This window comes from Cibotium barometz, chromosome 6 (assembly GCF_041138505.1).
Source record: "Cibotium barometz isolate CiBa-2024 chromosome 6, ASM4113850v1, whole genome shotgun sequence".
Taxonomy (NCBI): Eukaryota; Viridiplantae; Streptophyta; class Polypodiopsida; order Cyatheales; family Cibotiaceae; genus Cibotium; species Cibotium barometz.
In genome coordinates, this window is record NC_141051.1 from 61,528,715 (window position 1) to 61,544,829 (window position 16,115).

The following is a 16,115-nucleotide window of genomic DNA, read 5'->3' on the forward strand; positions in this document are numbered from 1 at the left end:
CAGGTCACATGGAGGACCAGATTGGAGGAGGAGAGGAGAGGGGCCCTTCCTAGTGAGTCTCCACACTATTCGACCATGGGGGAGGTTCTCCTAATGGGGGACTTCAATATACGCACACAAAATCGACAGTGTGAATCATTCGACTTCACAGATCCCCTCATCCTACAGGCACTAGACGATGTAGATGCAGGGACTACGAGGATGTCAGAGGACAGTGGGCCAGACAATACAGGTTATGGGCAACACCTTCTGGACCTGTGAGCTAGACACCATCTCGTTATTTATAACGGGATGTCACAATGGCCAAAATCGGGAAGACTCACATGTTTCCCATCATCAGGAGGCAGCAGCACTGTGGACTACATATTGGGCTCGCGGGAGAGCACAGACCTGATAGACTCTTTCACTATCCCTACATGCCCCATTGGTGCGGACCATACTTATTTGGCTTTCTCTCTTAGGAGCTCTCTCGATCTGCCACCCCCGACCACGCAGGCATCTCGTACCATCTTCCACTTTACCCGGGAGCTTGCAGACGTTTATGATTCAAAAGTACATGATGGCCCCATTGGTATGGACCCTACAGCACCCATCACTGTACTGACGGCCCAGCTTTCACACATACTGCACACAGCAGCTAGCCACAGCTTTCCACACCATCTCCAGACAGGGAAGCCACCTAGATCTGGGGACATGCCCCAGAATAGATGGTATGATAATGAGTGCAGAGAGCTTCATCGACATCTCCGAGCCTAGATAGCAAAAGGGGAAATAACACAGCAGCAGGCCAGTAGACAGATGCGGTCTCTTACACGCCGTAAGCGATGCACATATGAGGAGGCTCAATACTGGGACATCTACCACATGCTCATGAGCAAAGATGCAGCCACTGGTTGGCGACGACTCAGAGAGCCACGCCCCCCCACCCCGATTACTGATCCTCAACGCTGGCAGAGTTATGCAGAAGGGCTTTATGATGTTCCGCACCAGCCACTCATCCCTTGCCCCACCGAGACTCCACCGACCTCATCGGTTTTCTTTACTACCGATATGGTATCTCGAGCTATACATAGATTCCAACATGGGAGAGCTGAGGATCACACCGGCTTACAGGGTGAGCATTTCATTTATGCAGCTGACACACTCTCTCGTTTTATTGCTTACCTCTTTAACAGGGCTCTGGTAGAAGGTTTCCTGGCTGAGTGGACGATGCACACTATTGTACCGATCCACAAAGCTGGGGACATGTTGGACCCCGGTAATTACAAGACTATCATGATTGGTCATATGTCACGAGCATCCCGCACTTGGATGCCACGTAGACATTTCTGTACAGAAGGTGCAGGACCTGGGATGGTGAACTGGTCCCATGTGAGCCCAGTCCGGGACGAGTCAGCCAGGGATCCATCTCAGTCGTCCGAGGTCAGGTGTGCATTGTCCTGCACATGAGTCCAAGGTCAGGTGTGCACTGTCCTGCACATGACGCAGTGCCAGTCCGCGCTGTGAGTCTCCCTCTGGAATGATGTCAGATGTTCTGTGTATCTGGTTTGCAACTGGATGCCAGGCCTTTGTAGGCATGTAGGTTTGCATGTAGAGATGGGGCCAGCCCATAGGGCTACCCCAGTGCGAAGAATTGCACTTGCACTCTTAGTATGGGCATGGGGGAGGTGTAGAACCACCCCCAAGGGGCCAGGAGGGCCCAAGCTTTGCCCACCAGCCAAGGCATGGGCTGGAAGGGCTGGAAGGGCTGTCGGCCAGCCCTAGGGCTGCTGGACAGGCAGCCGGCAGGGTTTGAAACCCTACCCAGCAGGTCAGGCCAGGTGTAGGGGCAGTCCCACACCTCTGCGCAGCATGCCCAGCAGCCAGGAGCTGTCCCAGAAAGCATGCGCAGGCTGGACAGCATGGTATATAGTGTGAAAACACTTTATTGGAAAATACCCAGTCGTGGAGCTTTTATTAACTGGCTGACTGGATGCTAAGTGGAGTATAAATACTCCAGCCCATAATCCATGAATCCATCTCATAATTCACCAAGTGCATCAAGCATACAAGGGCCAGGACAGCCAAGAACTTGCTAACGCAAAGGGGTGAAGGATTGAAGGTCAAGGGCAGGTTTTCCAGCCAAGAAAAGGTCAAGTACTTTGTATTTGTTTTCAGATTTACATCATTCTAATAAAGCAAATACACCATCCGTGGTGGGGGCCCTACAGAGGGTAATTGGGACCCAATACTGTGTCCTCTCCATCTCCCCCTTTTCTCTCTATTTTCTGCACATCGTCTTTCAGTTTGTGCGTTAATTCCGTCGCGAAAAGAGTGCTAATTTCTGAGTTTTGAAGTACCGATCCTTCTCCGAAGCTTCCGCATATTACAGTGGTATCAGAGCTCACTTCAAGGACAAAGATTCAGCAAAGAAAACCAGAAAATTTTTTCGCTCGTGTGGTTGGTTTTTAGACGCCGGTGGACTACCCCTTTCGGAGTGACTCCTGTCCCTCGAAGGACGGTTGGTTTTTAGCCTCCGGAAGCCTCCGGAAGTCTCCCACACAGATAGTGGATGGTCAGATTGCGTTCCGGAAAGGAATTGCATTTTCCCGCTATGGCGAGTCGCGACGAGAGAGAACCAGAACCATGGGACCAGAGTGCACCAGGCAACCCAGCTAGGGCACCCAGCTTGAGTGTCACAGACATGTTCCAGCAGATGATGCGAGCAATCGCAGACCAGACGACCAAGTTGGATGAGCAGAAGGCGCGGATTTTGGCTCTGGAGGAGCGTTCTCGCTCTCCAACGTCGCGTTTTCCATCTCCTCCTCCCTCTCCTTCCGTATCCCAGATACCAGATCCTCGTCATCACAGGGACCCTCTCGCGGGGTCACAGCCGCAGCCAAGCTCCTTGCTTGAGATGCAGATGCGTGCATTGGAGATTCGACAACGAGAAGACGACGCCATGCGACGAGTGGAACACGAGCGTTACCTCAGAGCTTTGGACGCCAGATTGACACCGGCGGCGCCCTCGAATCATTTTCCCGAGAAAATGAATTTCAGTAAGTATAATGGTAAACTCGATCCCACTACTCTGTATTCATGGTTACATCAATTTGAAGCTTACTTTGCCGCAGTTAGGAAAACAGATATTGACAAAGTGATCTTAGCTAGTTGGTACTTGGAAGGTGAGGCCATTCCTTGGTGGACTCAGTGGGCTCATGCCCACACCAGAGCCGGTATGGCAGCTTATGTGTGGGACGAGTTCGTCCGCGACCTTAAGCAGCGGTTTCTACCGCCCCACTACCTTGAGCGACTCGAAGACGAGTTCAGGGGAGCGCGTCAGAACGCGCAACCAGTCCTTCAGTTTGCCAATAGAATTTCGACCTTGTGTCTGCAATTAGGCTTATCTGATACGGACAAGAAAGGGCAGTTTTTGTATGGCCTGGACACGCAAATCCAATGGGAGGTGCGTATGTTTAGGCCAGCCACCTTTGAGGACGCACTCTCGCTTGCGCAGAGTGCAGAAATGAAACACAATGGTGGCAAGCCCAAGACTTCCCAGCCGGCTTCTCCCAAGGCTAACGCCTCGGGGGGCAAAAGCCAGAACCAGACGGGGTCTTCCCCAGGACAGAGCCCGGGAGCCTCGCGCTCCAAGAACTCGAACAATGCGTCTAAGCTTACTCCAGACCAGAAAGCGGAGGCAGGCAAGACAGGTGGCAAGTTGAGTGCTGAGGAGCTTTCTCAGTACAGGAAGGAGGGTAGATGTTACTTTTGTCACACAAAAGGACATACTTCTCGGGATTGTCCGAAGAAGCCTCCAAAGGCCGCCGCCGCCTCCACAGCTTCCGTGGTGAGCACAGCTCCCACACAGACCCCAGCGGCTACCCCTAGTTCTTCAACCCCCGGTGCTTCAGTTGGAGCAATTATTAGCTGGTAGCTCGAAGATAAGCAGAAGGGCGCCCATGACCAGGAGTATGAGCGCAACGAATTGCTCAAGTCCTTTGGCTACATAGGTGGCCAGAGAGTCGTTGTCTTGTTTGACAGCGGCAGCACGGAGGATGTGATCACGGAAGAGGCCGCTAGGCGTGCCCGTTTCGAGCTAACTCCGGTGGACAAACAAGTTGAGGGTTTTAGCACAGGTATGACAACGAGCGTCAAGTATGAAGCTCTAGGTACTAAGTTAGTGATTCAGGGCATAGAGTTTGTGCGTGACTTTATGGTTGCCCCTCTTGTAGGAGCAGACATAATTTTGGGTATCCAGTGGTTTCACAAGTTTCTTCCTGATGTCAAGTGGGACAAGCACACGTTCCAGATTGATCGGAATGTGTCAAACACCCCGGTGACCATTAAGTGTGAGCCAGGTATTCCAAACTTTCCGCTCATAAGCCACTTGCAGGCTAAGCGAGCAGTCAGGAAAGGCGCACCTGCAAAACCCATAAGCCCACAGTTTTAGGCCCAAACAGGAGTGCACACACGCGTCCACAAGGTGCCCGGGCGTCCCCGGTCCCTCGGACTTCACAAGCCAAAATAACAAGCATTGTCCAGGCAGTAAGACAATGTCACACAAAGTAAAATAAAGTTATGGCATGCATCATTTATGCATTGTGCACATGTAAACTTGGAGAACCACCTATCATCATTCTTGTACTTGAAAATATTCCGCCTGCTATCATAACACACCATGTGTGCATGGCCGGAATCCACACGGGCACCGCCCGAAAGTCCACAAATGTCCTGCCATGTCCTTGGACTCATATGCATCCACTCATATGATCCATACACATGCCCAGGTATAATACATACATGCATCCGCATGTTTCTAGGCCTGACACGCATCCGCATGTCCCTAGAATATAGGGATTTGTGACATCCCCTGGCTTCTAATCAGTTGACTGCAACTGAAAAGCCTCCAGATAGGCCTTTAAAAGATCTGGGTAATCCTCGAAGTAGGCCTCATCCATCCATTTCGCAACCAAAGCTGAATAATTCTTGAACTTCACAAGGTACCTACGAACAAGTTTGCCTTCCGCAAGCTTTCGTTCCTTGTGAAAAACAATCTGTTCAGGTTGAAGAATCTCTTCCAGCTCATCCACCTCGGGTGGGTCTTCCAAAACCGGCTCAAACGGTGTCGGTCCCACATAAGGCCTCAATAGGCTCACATGAAAAGCATTATGCATGTTCCAATGATCTGGGAGTACAAGCCGAAATGCAACATCATTGATCTTCTCCAAGATCTCAAAAGGTCCATAGTACCTGTTGGAAAGTTTAGGGTACTTTCCCTCTTTCCTTGGCCTCTTCCGAAGGCGTGCCTTTTCAAATTTCAGCAAGACCCAATCACCTTGTTTGAACTGTACATCCCTTCTATGCTTATCAGCTGCCTTTTTATTCTTGGTTTGAGACCTCTCTATGGCTGTCCGTACCTGTGCAAATGCAGTATCCAAGTCTCTGACGTACTCATCTGCTGCAAAAATCTCATCCTTTGTACGAAGGATGGGTGGTAGTACCACCTTGCCATAGATAATCTCAAAGGGCGCCTTGCCCGTAGAAGTATGTACCGTATTGTTGTAGGCAAATTCCACAAGTGGTAAATACTTCTCCCAATCCGATTTGCGGTCGGATACATAAGATTTCAGCAAGTCGAGAACGGCTGAATTTGCTATTTCACTTTGCCCATCTGTCTGTGGATGGTAAGCTGATGAGAAGTTCAGCTTTGTACCCATATTGTCAAACAATGCGCGCCAAAATAAGCTTGTGGTTCTAGGATCTCTATCCCCCACAATAGATTTAGGCATGCCATGGTGTTTGAATATGTGTGCCAAAAACATCCTAGCCATATGATCTGGCTTTATTGTCTTGCGCACGGGAATGAAATGTGCCTGCTTGCTAAACCTGTCAATGATGGTCCAAATAGCATCATTTCCCTGTGGCGTCCTTGGCAAATCCATAATGAAATCCATAGCAATGCTTTCCCATGGTTCATTTGGTATAGGCAAAGGCTGAAGCAATCCAGGTGCTTTATGTCTGTCAAACTTGACCTTTTGACACACCATACATTCACGTACATATGCTTCAATATCCTTGCGAATATGTGGCCAAAAGAAATACCTCTCCAAAGCTTGTGCTGTGGCCAAAATGCCTCTATGACCTGCATATGGAGGAGCATGACACTCATCCATAACCTTATGGCGAAGGTTCTTTACCACACACATACGATTTTGCATCATGAGATATCCATCTCTTATGACATAAGATGGGACAGCAATACCCTCTTGCAAATCAGCCCATACATGTGCAAAATCCTCATCCAGATGATAAGTATTACGCATATCCGATAAGTCCTCATGGTATGCAACTGTAATAGCATGAACCTGTGGTCGTCTAGATAAGGCATCCGCCACCATATTCTTTTTCCCTGGAGTGTGTAAAATCTGAAAATGAAACATTGAGAGGAAATTTGCCCATCTCATATGCTTCTCTAAGAGCTTACTTTGAGTCAAAAAGTATCTCAAACTTTGGTGATCAGTTTTGACCATAAAATCAGCCCCTAAAAGATAGTGTTTCCAAATAGTAAGGACATGAATTACAGCCAACAACTCCTTCTCATAAACCTGTAAGTGAAGCTCTGCATGTTGCAAGCGTCTGCTCTCATAGGCAATGGCATGTCCCTCTTGGTTCAAAACAGCCCCTATGCAGTCCCCACTTGCATCACATTCCACAACAAAAGGTTTGTGCAAATCCGGAATAATGAGTACCGGTCCCGAGATGATTGCACTCTTCAACTTTTGAAAGGCATCTCTCTCTTCTTGTGTCCATTTAAAGATTGCTTTCTTCTTCGTTAAGTCATGTAACGGAGCGGCAATGAAAGCAAAATGCTTGACGAACCTCCTGTAGTAAGCACATAAACCAAGGAAGCTCCTCACTTCATGGACTGATTTCAGCTCTGGCCATTCTTGCATGGCTTGTATCTTTGCGGGATCCATGCGCACACCATCCTTTGATACAATGTGACCAAGATAGTGAATCTCTGGGAGGAAGAATTCACTCTTTTTTGCATTTATGTAGAGCTGATTTTCCTTAAGCTCTTTAAACACAATAGCCAGGTGCTCACGATGTTGGGCTTCATTCTTTGAGAATACAATAATGTCATCAAAGAATATATCTGTGAACTTTCTATGCTTTCTGAACACCCTGTCCATCATCCTGTTGAAGGTAGCGGGTGCATTTGTAAGACCAAAAGGCACCACCAAAAACTCATAAAGACCAAAGGCTGTCCTAAATGCAGTCTTGTGTACATCTTGAGGTGCCACTCTCACTTGATGATACCCACTCTTGAGGTCTATTCGGCTGAAACATGCCGAACCTTCAAGCTTGTCCAAGATGTCATCAATGCGTGGAATCGGAAACCGATTCTTGATGGTTATCTTATTGAGGACACGGTAATCCACACACATCCTGTAAGTACCATCCTTCTTTTGAACAAGAAGTACCGGCGAGCAATATGGCGAGGAACTAGGTCGAATCAAACCCTTTTCCAAAAGTTCATTCACCTATGCCATAATCTCTTCTTGTTGACTAGCACTCACCCTGTATGGTGGCCTATTAGGTGGAGAGCTACCGGGAATTAGATCTATGCAATGATCTTCCGGCCTCTCTGGTGGCAACCTTGCTGGCAAAGCATTTGCAAAACAATCTTTGAACTCATTCAAAAAGTTAAGCTTGTCTTGATCTAATGTACTAACATCAACACTAGAATGTTCAATGGTATCACGTACAAAAACCAAGTAAGAACAAGCTGATTTCTTTATTGCCTTATTAATTTGTACATGGCTTACAAGAGGTATGGTACTTCCAGTAGTACCAGCATCTATAGAGTGCTCACGACCTCTATGTACAAAGCTGATTTTCTTCTCTTTGTAAGCCTTAATAGGCTCTAAACGGTGATGCCAGGGCATCCCCAACAAAACATCACAACCTGTAAGAGGAGCCACTAAAAAGCTCTCATAGTCGAGGTAGTCCTGTATTTGTACACGGAGCTTACCAATGACCGGAGCTACATCAACCTGTTTGCCCTCAAAGGCGGCATCTGCATTCATTTGCATTCCCATGTCATCCACATTGAGACCTATGGCGGCAGCCATTTGTACGGATATAAAGTTATCTGTGGAAGCATCATCAAAAAGAAACAAAGCGGGCTGATCCTTCAATTTGCCCCAAGCCTTGCATATGACTCTACTCTTGGGCTCATGCCCTGTATTACCCTGCACATCGGGTACAACATTCACAAGAGGCTTTTGCACATTAGGCTCAGCATTCTTAGGATTCTGTGGGCATTTAGGATATATATGATCTTTACTGCCACACTTAAAGCATTTTCCAGCCTTCCTGTACTCTTCCAATTGCTGTTTTGAGAGCCCAAAATTGTGGCGTTTACCCCCCGGCTTCTTTTCGGAGTCATCCTTTGCATCTCGGCCATCTTTGGGAGCATTCTTAGGTGGCTGTCCACCCTTTTTCTGGTCATAACCAGCCCTGAATTTGCTCTTGTTTTGACCTGCAAATGGCTTATTTGTGGGTGCTTTTATGTGCAAGTTCTCCGCAATCATGGCTGAGTGTATAAGCTCTTGTATGGTCTTATTTGGGTACACTCCCAAGCTTTGTTGGATGATGTGATGGAGCCCCGATTCAAACTTCCTCTTCTTCTCGTCCTCTCCAATCTTCATGAAGGGAGTAACCTTGAGAAGGACTTTCCAAAACTTTGCTATGTAAGAATCAACGGACTCTCCCTCATCTTGGGACAGCCAATCCCACTCCTTGCGTACATCCTTTGCAAAGTTTGGTGGTAAGAATTGATCATAAAACTGAATTTTGAAAGAAGACCAAGTTGAGGCAGCACTTCCATCAAGTATTTTTGCAAGCCACCAATCACTTGCCGTATCCTTGAGATGCATTCCCACATGCCTGAGCATAGACTTTTCTGAAAAGTCTTCATTGCAAAAAGCTATCTCAAACTGTCTAATGAAAGCAAGTGCTTTGGTAGAGTCCATCCGTCCCTGAAAGTTTTCAAACTTTACATCCTTGTCACCGGACTTGAACTCTCGAGGCTTCTTCCTTCTATATGCATCCCTATGTACATCCTGTTCATCTGCATGATGATGATGCCGCGATGAAGATTCACGATCCCTCTTCGTTCTCTCTTGAGCCACACTCTCCAAATGAGTGGAAAGCTCAACACGAGAACGGATATGTCTTCTTGGAGTAAAGCGGGAATGAGTAGAGGATCCCTCATCCTTACTCTTCTCTTGACCTGCATCAAGCCTAGCACCAGGGACTCTTGTCCTTTCAGCATTTGGCACTTGCTGTGCTCTTTCTGCTTGTTGTGCATCATGTGCATCACCATGGGCAGCCATGAGGGGTGGCTTCTTGAAAGCCAAACTACCATCTGCTTCAGTGTATACATCACCCTTAACCATTAGGTATGCAAGTGCAAGCTCTCGGGGTTTCTCAACATCCATTTCCTTTGCAATTGCTTCAAAAGTGACTTCATGGACCGAAGCCTTTGCCTTCGCAGCCAACACCCTTTGTACATCCGGGTCATTTTTCAATGACCTAAGCTCTTCGGTTTCAGCCCTATAGCGTCGCACTTGACGCCTCAAAGATTCCAAATCAGAATGCATAGTGTCATGAGTACCTGCATCTCCATAGACATCATTGCCTGCAGCATCTCTTGCATCCTTTGTACCATGAAATTCACGGTCCTGTGTGTTCTCCACACTGTCAGAAATGTGGCTGTCCATGACACTCAAATCAGGTCACCACTTATGATTCCAAGCCTCAGACCGTTTTCCAATGAGGGGAAAAACTGAGCTCTGATACCAATGTGACGGGAGGCGGACGCGTGTATTGGAATCGTATAAATGTGAACAAGATTCTGAGCACTTAACAATTGAGCATTACAACCACAAAGCTGAAAATGATAGTACACCACATAAAGGGGCCGATGATAGGCTGACCCCCCTCCCTTTAGATTATATTACCAAAAGAGTCTGCAAAGTACAAGATTATGGGTGCCTGGGGATTCACCACCAGCCTGCACCTGATTCTTCCAAATACATCATGTATGAATACATCTCAAACAAGAGAATCTGTAGGTACATCCGCCCTACACACAGGTACATCCCCGCCCTGCTTAAGCCTCTTCACAGGTACATCCGCCCTGCACAAGAGTATCACAATCCTCACAGGTACTCCGCCCTGCACAGGATGTAAATGGATCTTTAGGCCCTGTTTCCACGCGAGAAACTGATCCAGAAACCTGTGTTCTCCGCGAGCAAGTGTCTCCAATGCTTGCCCTAAGCACCTGTTATACCAGGAATCCTTGAGACACATCCATGCTCACATATTCCATTGCTGTCCGGCCTGTTTTGTGCAATAACCAGTCCAAAACAGCAACTTTCTATCGCGAGAATTCCACCTGTAAAGGGTCCTACAGCCCTGTGGAGGTCCCTAGAGCTGTCCTGTACTGTCCAAGTTGACTTTGGACACCTGTAACCAGCCCAAAACTCGCAATAACCAGAAATTACAGGTCTGAAATTTACCAACCAGCCCTTTAGAAGAGTGTGGGGATCGATATCCAAGCTTGTGTGAGTCCGGGAAGCAAGCAACCAGCCCTGTAGCAACTCCCAAAGCTTCAACCAGCTCTCCAATGTGTTGAATAATGAATAAAACAGCCCAAAAGGCCTCTTGAAGGAGGCGCCTTTCTCCAGTGCCACCTAAGGGGCTTTGTGGGTACACATAATGGCTGACAAGTGTCCCCATAAGGTGTCCAGGTAGGTGTCCAGCCCATAGTGCTCCATTTGTCCTGTTTGTATAAGTTTAGGTCCAACCAAATGGGAAATGGCCATAAGTTGTCCGGACTTCATTAATTTTGGTCCAACCAAATGCGAACGCATTATAAGTTGTCCGGCCACTTATTAATGAGTGTGTACCTGCAAACCAATAAACTTTAGTAGTAAATGAAATAAGCTGTAAATTGAGTGTGGACGCACTTACCACCTGCAAAACCCATAAGCCCACAGTTTTAGGCCCAAACAGGAGTGCACACACGCGTCCACAAGGTGCCCGGGCGTCCCCGGTCCCTCGGACTTCACAAGCCAAAATAACAAGCATTGTCCAGGCAGTAAGACAATGTCACACAAAGTAAAATAAAGTTATGGCATGCATCATTTATGCATTGTGCACATGTAAACTTGGAGAACCACCTATCATCATTCTTGTACTTGAAAATATTCCGCCTGCTATCATAACACACCATGTGTGCATGGCCGGAATCCACACGGGCACCGCCCGAAAGTCCACAAATGTCCTGCCATGTCCTTGGACTCATATGCATCCACTCATATGATCCATACACATGCCCAGGTATAATACATACATGCATCCGCATGTTTCTAGGCCTGACACGCATCCGCATGTCCCTAGAATATAGGGATTTGTGACATCCCCCTGGCTTCTAATCAGTTGACTGCAACTGAAAAGCCTCCAGATAGGCCTTCAAAAGATCTGGGTAATCCTCGAAGTAGGCCTCATCCATCCATTTCGCATCCAAAGCTGAATAATTCTTGAACTTCACAAGGTACCTACGAACAAGTTTGCCTCCCGCAAGCTTTCGTTCCTTGTGAAAAACAATCTGTTCAGGTTGAAGAATCTCTTCCAGCTCATCCACCTCGGGTGGGTCTTCCAAAACCGGCTCAAACGGTGTCGGTCCCACATAAGGCCTCAATAGGCTCACATGAAAAGCATTATGCATGTTCCAATGATCTGGGAGTACAAGCCGAAATGCAACATCATTGATCTTCTCCAAGATCTCAAAAGGTCCATAGTACCTGTTGGAAAGTTTAGGGTACTTTCCCTCTTTCCTTGGCCTCTTCCGAAGGCGTGCCTTTTCAAATTTCAGCAAGACCCAATCACCTTGTTTGAACTGTACATCCCTTCTATGCTTATCAGCTGCCTTTTTATTCTTGGTTTGAGACCTCTCTATGGCTGTCCGTACCTGTGCAAATGCAGTATCCAAGTCTCTGACGTACTCATCTGCTGCAAAAATCTCATCCTTTGTACGAAGGATGGGTGGTAGTACCACCTTGCCATAGATAATCTCAAAGGGCGCCTTGCCCGTAGAAGTATGTACCGTATTGTTGTAGGCAAATTCCACAAGTGGTAAATACTTCTCCCAATCCGATTTGCGGTCGGATACATAAGATTTCAGCAAGTCGAGAACGGCTGAATTTGCTATTTCACTTTGCCCATCTGTCTGTGGATGGTAAGCTGATGAGAAGTTCAGCTTTGTACCCATATTGTCAAACAATGCGCGCCAAAATAAGCTTGTGGTTCTAGGATCTCTATCCCCCACAATAGATTTAGGCATGCCATGGTGTTTGAATATGTGTGCCAAAAACATCCTAGCCATATGATCTGGCTTTATTGTCTTGCGCACGGGAATGAAATGTGCCTGCTTGCTAAACCTGTCAATGATGGTCCAAATAGCATCATTTCCCTGTGGCGTCCTTGGTAAATCCATAATGAAATCCATAGCAATGCTTTCCCATGGTTCATTTGGTATAGGCAAAGGCTGAAGCAATCCAGGTGCTTTATGTCTGTCAAACTTGACCTTTTGACACACCATACATTCACGTACATATGCTTCAATATCCTTGCGAATATGTGGCCAAAAGAAATACCTCTCCAAAGCTTGTGCTGTGGCCAAAATGCCTCTATGACCTGCATATGGAGGAGCATGACACTCATCCATAACCTTATGGCGAAGGTTCTTTACCACACACATACGATTTTGCATCATGAGATATCCATCTCTTATGACATAAGATGGGACAGCAATACCCTCTTGCAAATCAGCCCATACATGTGCAAAATCCTCATCCAGATGATAAGTATTACGCATATCCGATAAGTCCTCATGGTATGCAACTGTAATAGCATGAACCTGTGGTCGTCTAGATAAGGCATCCGCCACCATATTCTTTTTCCCTGGAGTGTGTAAAATCTGAAAATGAAACATTGAGAGGAAATTTGCCCATCTCATATGCTTCTCTAAGAGCTTACTTTGAGTCAAAAAGTATCTCAAACTTTGGTGATCAGTTTTGACCATAAAATCAGCCCCTAAAAGATAGTGTTTCCAAATAGTAAGGGCATGAATTACAGCCAACAACTCCTTCTCATAAACCTGTAAGTGAAGCTCTGCATGTTGCAAGCGTCTGCTCTCATAGGCAATGGCATGTCCCTCTTGGTTCAAAACAGCCCCTATGCAGTCCCCACTTGCATCACATTCCACAACAAAAGGTTTGTGCAAATCCGGAATAATGAGTACCGGTCCCGAGATGATTGCACTCTTCAACTTTTGAAAGGCATCTCTCTCTTCTTGTGTCCATTTAAAGATTGCTTTCTTCTTCGCTGTGAGTCTCCCTCTGGAATGATGTCAGATGTTCTGTGTATCTGGTTTGCAACTGGATGCCAGGCCTCTGTAGGCATGTAGGTTTGCATGTAGAGATGGGGCTAGCCCATAGGGCTACCCCAGTGCGAAGAATTGCACTTGCACTCTTAGTATGGGCATGGGGGAGGTGTAGAACCACCCCCAAGGGGCCAGGAGGGCCCAAGCTTTGCCCACCAGCCAAGGCATGGGCTGGAAGGGCTGTCGGCCAGCCCTAGGGCTGCTGGACAGGCAGCCGACAGGGTTTGAAACCCTACCCAGCAGGTCGGGCCAGGTGTAGGGGCAGTCCCACACCTCTGCGCAGCATGCCCAGCAGCCAGGAGCTGTCCCAGAAAGCATGCGCAAGCTGGACAGCATGGTATATAGTGTGAAAACACTTTATTGGAAAATACCCAGTCGTGGAGCTTTTATTAACTGGCCGACTGGATGCTAAGTGGAGTATAAATACTCCAGCCCATAATCCATGAATCCATCTCATAATTCACCAAGTGCATCAAGCATACAAGGGCCAGGACAACCAAGAACTTGCTAACGCAAAGGGGTGAAGGACTGAAGGTCAAGGGCAGGTTTTCCAGCCAAGAAAAGGTCAAGTACTCTGTATTTGTTTTCAGATTTACATCATTCTAATAAAGCAAATACACCATCCGTGGTGGGGGCCCTACAGAGGGTAATTGGGACCCAATACTGTGTCCTCTCCATCTCCCCCTTCTCTCTCTATTTTCTGCACATCGTCTTTCAGTTTGTGCATTAATTCCGTCGCGAAAAGAGTGCTGATTTCTGAGTTTTGAAGTACCGATCCTTCTCCGAAGCTTCCGCATATTACATCATACCTCGGCCAAACTCGATGGGGCTATCCTGGAGGCAGAATTGAGCACACACGCTGGGAGGGAGGGGATTCGTGCCCTTGGTCAGGCAGGTTTTCGGCGAGCCTTCTCTACTATTGATCACATTTTCACCCTGAGATGCCTGATTGACCAAACTTGGGCACGGAGACAGAGACTCTATTGCTGTTTTGTGGACTTCCGCAAAGCCTTCGACACAGTCCCGAGAGAGCGCCTCTTCCACCGCTTACAGACACTGGGCATACCCCCTGACATGATGTGGGGGATTTGCAGATTATATGAGCAAGTGTTTGGACGAGATAGATGCCCAGGGGGACTATCAGATATGATTGCCAGCACCATTGGTGTGAAGCAGGGCTGTCCTCTCTCGACACTCTTTGGCTTATACATCGACGAGGTAGTAGACTACATCATACACGGAGGAGGCTCTGGGATTGACATCTCCGGTACGACTGTACACATTCTATTATATGCTGATGATATCATTCTTGTGTCGGATACTCGGACAGGGCTACAAAGGCATCTACAGGCCCTGGATACTTTCTATGCAGAGCGAGGACTCACAATGAACCTTGGGAAAACCAAGGTTATGGTCTTTCAAACATCAGCAACAGTCAGATGCCAGACTATCCTTACACTAGCCCGGGGACAGGTAGAGGTGGTGGGCTCATATGTATACCTTGGGGTCACATTTACCACCTCATCAGGGAGATTCTCTATGGCACAGGCAGCCAGAGACAGAGTGACACGAGGGTACGCAGCACTAGCAATTTTGGAACGCCAGTGTCACCAGGCACACTTCCAGGAGCCCCGTACTAAGGGGTGGCTATTTGATACACTAGTTACTCCAGCATTGATGTATGCAGCAGCAATATGGGCACCAGGTTTGGCTACATCCTCATGGACACAGATAGAGCGCCCTCAGATTTTGATGCTCTCACGGATGATCCGCAGCAAACCTTCAGTACCACATGATATCCTTCGAGCGGAGTTTGCTGTACCACCTATGTTAGTAGAGGCCATGTTCTAGACTATATCTTTTATACACAGGATGCGGGAGCTCCCACTAAATCGGGTATCTCGGGCTGCTTTTGAGGCATCCAGACAGCTTGCTGAGGAGGGACATACCTGGTCATGGCACTCCCAAGTGGTACAGTGGATATCATCATACAGGATTGATATTGACAGATTACCACCCTTACAGTATGACCTAGCTGCACCACACAGACGCCTCTCTCAGACAGAGAGGAACAGAGTCATGAGACATGACATTTGGCAGGGCCACATACAGGAGACTAGGCTATCTCCCAGTTAGCCACTCCCGACGAAGATGCTGTACTACAGAGACCACTTCTTGAGCACCTCCACAGACGGCTTCATCCAGCGACCACGATACTTGGAGGTCTACTTATCACATGGAGCCAGAGTAGCCATTGGGCGACTAAGGGTCTCATCACACCAACTAGAGATCGAGACTGGGAGAGCAGCACGCATCCCTCGAGCAGAGCGCATTTGCAGATTATGCCAGACAGGGGTAGAGACAGGAGCATTTTGTTTGCTAGTGTGGTGCTTTGCAGGAGATCAGGGCATGCTATCCTAAGGTTTTTAGAGGGACCACATCACTTAGACAGATCTGGGAGAGATCGGACCAGAGACAGCTAGGCAGACTACTACTAGCACTACACAGACACAGGGAGATCTTACTTCAGACACCCGCACATCATAGTGGAGGAAGACAGTCCCAGTTGACTGACTTCTTCCAGAGATTGGCACCAGTAGCCCAGCCACACACATTG

General features: G+C 47.6%; 1 pseudogene; it reads left to right on the plus strand.

The window, feature by feature from the left end:
* The first annotated feature begins 93 nt into the window (after positions 1 to 93).
* LOC147637944 (uncharacterized) lies at positions 94 to 15,881 on the plus strand (annotated as a pseudogene).
* The last annotated feature ends 234 nt before the right edge of the window (positions 15,882 to 16,115 follow it).